Raw genomic sequence first — 5,645 nt, 5'->3', positions numbered from 1 at the left:
TATAATTTAAATAAAAAAGTTTCCACGCCCATAGAGTGTATGTATGCGTTTTGTGTCACCGAAGTACCCCTCTACCCCTCTTTATGTGTGTATGCGTGTGTATGTATCTATGCGCGCGCGTATGTGTGTGCTGTTAAATAGAATCAGTCCGGATAACGGAAGGAAACACACGCGCACACACAAATACACATACACAAATACACACATATACATACATATAGAGATAGAGGGAGTTTGGAGTACAAATATGTACAAAATATGTAATCATGAAACATTTTAATATATTAGGTGTTTCGGTTAATTCCGCTGTTTGCCTTTAGACGGCTCCAACTGTAAATGTAGTGAACTGTGACAACTAGTACTTATGCTATATTAAAGGTTAGACGTTTTTCAGTAGAATTCAATCCACCAAGGTTTATGTTTGTATGCAGTGATATTCTTTTTAAATCAATTCAAAATTAAACGCAATAAGTTGTTTTTTCAATATGTTCTCCACTACTTTGATATATAAGAAACTGCAACTAAAGCGCATCGAATATTAGTGGAAACTTATGGTGACTCTGCTCCATCAGAAACAAGTTGTACAGATTGGCTACGATGATTCAAATGTGGTGATTTTGATATAAAAAACAAGGAAAACAAGAAATAAGATCCAGATCAGCCAAAAAAGTTTCAAGACGCCGGACTTCAAGCATTATTGGACCACAATGAATTTCAAACACTCGAGGAATTGGCTGAGGCACTAAATATTGCAGTTCCGACAGTTTCTGACCGTTTACATACGATGGAAAAAATTTAAATGCAAAGGAAATGGGTGTCACATGAACTGGCCGAAGCGAACATGCTGACCCGTGTACTCATCGTCACTGCTCTAATTGCCAGAAAAAAAGAGTTTTTTTGTATCGAATTGTTAATGGTGATGAAAAGCAGATTTATTANAAAAGAGAGAGAGAGAGAGAGCAACAGAGGGTGGGAGGCAAGGAGAGGAAAAAAAAGAGCGCACGGCTCCGGTTCTCTCGCGAAATATTCCCGGTTATTGACGCTGATGCTCGGACGGGATGCACCGCCGCAGCCTTCGAAACTCCGGCGCGGGTATTCTCGTGGACTATCGCATTATTAATAAAATATTATATAACGGCGCTTTATAAAAAGCGTGGGCGGCCAATGGGGACGGAAGCGGACGAGAGGGAGGACAAGAGGGCGAGCAGGGGGGCTGGAAGGGCGGGGGTGGCGGTGTGTGGTTCGAGGCGGGCTCGAATAAACCACAGATACGCGCGACCGTAGCGAGGCTGCTGCCCTCGAGAGGAAGAAAGAGAGGGTGGAACGGTGAGATGAGAAGCCGATGGAAAGGGTTGCAAGATGAGGTGGGAGGGGGAATAGGAGAGACAGAGAGAGAGAGAGAGAGAGAGAGAGAGAGAGAGAGAGAGAAAGAGAAGAGAGAGAGAGAGAGAGAGAGAGAGAGAGAGAGAGAGAGAGAGAGAGAGAGAGAGAGAGAGAGAGAGAGAGAGAGAGAGAGAGAGAGATAGGGAGAGAGAGAGAGAGATAGGGAGAGAGAGAGAGAGAGAGAGAGAGAGAGAGAGAGAGAGAGAGAGAGAAGAGAGAAGAGAGAGAGAGAGAGAGAGAGAGAGAGAGAGAGAGAGAGAGTGAGAGAGAGAGAGGGAGAGTAGTGAGAAAGAGGAAGAGTAGAGGGAACGGGTGGAGAGAGGGAGAGAGGTTGAATTCTGAACGATATATCGCGACTAAAACCAAACTGACGGAATGCCAAAACTTTTTTGTAATTAAATTTTTCACCGCCCTCGCGGTGATGTTGGCGGGAGAGGATGTGGAAGAAGGGGGTGACGGCGGGGGGAGGGGAACGAAGTTGCCGAGGGGTTTGCACCCAGTATGCATTCGAGGCGCTTTTTCGTACGGGCGGAGGGGAAAAGGGGTGTATATGAGCGCCGACATCACTGATTCGCTTTCTCTATTTTATTTTATTTTCGCTCCCTCCCTCCCTCCCTCTCTCTCTCTCTCTCTCTCTCTCTCTATCTCGCTCTCGAACACTCTCTTCTTTATTTTTTTTGGCTGACTCTCTCTCTCTCTCAGTTACGCGAAAACCCCCTCGTAAAAGGCGTGCTCGTGTTTTTGTTTACGAGGATTAAGCCCCCAGACCAACCGGTTGTTGCTTCCACCGACACGATACTCCACGCGGTCCTCCCGCGGAAATTTGGATAACGATAACTATGGATATGCGCGGCGAGAGCGTGGCCTTCCGATATTTTCAAATGGAAAGAGGGCGAGAGAGAGGGGATGGAAGAGAGTGGAAGGAAGAAATGGGGGAGTGGCTGGTCGAACAATTAAGAACAATTACGAAACTTTTAGGATTGTAATTAGCTCGAAACTTTGCGTCGTATATTATCGTTTGCCGAGACACGCAGAAGGAGAGACAGAGAGAGAGAGGAGAGAAAGAGAGAGAGAGAGAGAGAGAGAGAGAGAGAGAGAAAGAGAGAAAGAGAAGATACTTTAATTTTAATATGGGAATTTCGAACGCAAAGATCGCGATTTAACGGATCTTTTTTTAAGCGCATCGTTGTATCAATAACCTCAATGACCTGGATTTTTGAGTTAATTATAATTTAAAAATTTTATCGCCCTTTACCGTCCGATTTTGCTCGCGTAAAATTCATAAACCTTCAAATCGATTTTTTATGTTTTTGTATTGCTCGCAATATAATACGTTGCGCTACGCGGTGTAGTATTAAAAATAATAACAGGTAATGACGAAGCATCGTCGCGCAGTAAGAAAATAGATAAAAGAATCGAATAATAAAAGACAACAAAGAGACCGCAATGATAGACACTGCGAAATGATACGAGACGCGACGACGCGAGTCACGGAAAGAGTCGGATGACGATGCTAAACGAGAGGAAGGAGTAAAAGCGGTAATCAAGAGAGGGACAGAGACTGTGAGAGAGAGAGAGAGAGAGAAGGTGGACGGGACAGAGAGAAAGAGCGAGCACTACATCAGCATCGAATGCGGAATAGGGTGCAATCGATACCTCGACTTACTCCCGAAGCAGGGCGACAAAAAAAGAACTCTGCGCTCCAGAGTGGCCCGTAAAAATTGCCGGCCGGCCGGGCGGCGGCGGCGGCGGCGGCGGTAGCGGCGGCAGCGGTCTCGCGGCGCCTAATAACCAAATTCGCCCATATTTCCCCGCTCGCTACAATATCGCTCGCGGCCGCCCTTAAATAGCAAGAAAGCCCGCACGACCTGCATCGCACAAAAAAAGAGGAAAACAAAAGAGAAGAGGAGGAGCGCGGCGAATGAAGAGAGATAGAGAGAGAGAGAGAGAGAAAGAGGGAAAAAGAAAAAAATAGGATCGGGGAGGCGCGCACACGCGGCGGGGCGAACGCGCTCGCGCCCCCGCAGGCCTCCGGCTGCCCCTCGCGTACCTCCGATGGATGAAAAATATGTAATTTTTATTAATTGTACCTTTATTAATTTTCGCGGTCGGAACGGCGGTCGGGGATGCGAGGGAATGAGGCGGAGGAGGAGGAGGAGGAGGAGGAGGAGGAGGAGGAGGAGGAGGAGGAGGAGGAGAAGGAGGAGGAGGAGCAGCAGCAACAGCAGAGGAGAGCGCGGCGAACGGAGGGACGAGGGGGGGTGAGAAACCGGGGGAGGTTTGCTCGGTCGGTCTGGAACGCGGTGCACCACTGCCGCTTCACAGAGGTACATGCATGCGCCTATATACGTATGTATTACCGAGGATGGTTACATAGGGGGTACGGGAGCGCGCTCGCGCGTCCGCCCGCACGAGCGCACGCGATGTATGTCGGGGGGCGGCGGGACTGACAACCGGGGTAGTCGTGCGCGTTCGTCGGTGGTGCGTGCGTGTCTCTCTCTCTCTCTCTCTCGCTCTCTCTCGCTCGCTCGTCCTCCTCTCCATATGTATGTGTATGTGTGTGTGTGTGTGTGTGTATGTGCAAGCCCCGTGCACAGGTGCGCTTACACACGCACACACGCGCACAGCCCCGCGCGCAGGTGTGTCCCGTGTGCGTGTCGCGATCTTACTCGATATTGGCAGCGTTGCATATGTCGCGAGATGCATTCCGGCCGATGACGCGCTGTAAAGTAATTGCGCGCGAGTTTCGGCTCGGAGATAAGGCGGCGGAATGGATAGACGGGCAGGTGGTATGTGGGCGATTTGACGGAGGAGCGCGATGAAGAGAGAAAGAACGAGAAAGGGAGAAAGAGTGAGAGGTAGGGAGGAAGAAGGGGGGGGGGAATTTAGCCAAAGTTATATCAGCCCTCAGCCGCACCGGCTGAAGCGCGAAGACACATGAGGATTTTATTCGCGATCATGTATTAATTTACACGCCGTTAGGCACAAGTGAGTGCTGCAGCGAAGTTATGAGCGACTCTCGACAGATTTCTTGGAAGCTTTCGCGCGATAAATCATGTGCTCGGAACGGGAGTTGCTGAGGTCTCGGCTGAAGTTGTCGGGGGTTAAATAATAATAATAATAATAATAATAATGGCGTCCTGCCGTTCGGAGTCTAGACAGCCATAGTATTAGAGAGCTCGGTGTGCAATGATGCCGTGGTGGACACTGAAAGGGATAACGAGGAAAAGGAGGAGAAACAGGCGTGACAAGGGAAGAAGGGGGAAGAGAGAAAGAGAGAGGGAGACGCAGTTATTCGCGGAAAGGGGTGAGAAACGTTGAGCGAGAGCATGCGAGCTCGAGGAAAATGTTGGTTCTGCGAAATGCGGTTGTGTTAATAATAATTGACAATGATGGTCGCGTGCGCGTTAATAATGGACGGGAATGTGATGACCAAAGGCAATCACGGGATCCCAAAAATGAATGTCGAACGCGCACAGATCGAGAGATCTCTCGAGTAGTCTCTCAAGATCTCAGCGGTGTCTCAGTCATCTCAGCCCCTCTCCTCAACGAGAGAGAACTCGCCCTGACGCTGACGAAATGTTGACGCGCCCTATGTAATTGCGCCAAAGACAAGCGCGTGTCCTCCGACGTGAGGGGAAAAGTCACCGCGAGCTCAAGTGGGCGGAGGACCACAGTCGCACAAAGATGCGCCAACGTCAACCACAAGCGCGGTGGCTCCCCAGAGGCCGCAGAGAAAAACCCGCAATACCCCGAGCCCGAGTCCCCGCGGGATGAGCGAGGCGAAGATCTCGCGGGCGCGCGAAAAACCACCCCCGGAGGAAACCGCGAGCCGAGTCGCGCAGGAAACGCGAAACGATCGAGCGCGCGGCCGCGCTCATAATTACATCTCGCCGATAGATCAAACGAACGAACGAACGAACGAACGAACGAACGACCACAGCCGCGTGTTTCCAGGAGGGAGGGGGAGGGGATTGAACAGGCGGCAAAAAGTGGCGGTAACAACGTCGAGCCGCGAGCGAATCCGCGAGACTGCGAGGAGCGCGCGCAGCCCCGCGGCGAAAAACGGCCTATTATATTCTCAGGATCCGCAGGATCCGCTGGCGTCTTACTAATTGTGCGTTCCGGGCTAATTTCGAGATCCGATATTAACACGCATACCCGCACGTGCGCGCGCGCGCGTGCAGAGACGAGCAAGCTAGCGCGCTTCGCGGCGGCAAACAGCGTGTGTACCGACGTGCGGCACAGTCGTCGGGCCAGAT

Source organism: Harpegnathos saltator, unplaced genomic scaffold (genome assembly GCF_003227715.2).
Source record: "Harpegnathos saltator strain DR-91 unplaced genomic scaffold, Hsal_v8.6 scaffold63, whole genome shotgun sequence".
Classification (NCBI taxonomy): domain Eukaryota; kingdom Metazoa; phylum Arthropoda; class Insecta; order Hymenoptera; family Formicidae; genus Harpegnathos; species Harpegnathos saltator.
Note: the sequence above shows the minus strand (reverse complement) of the source record.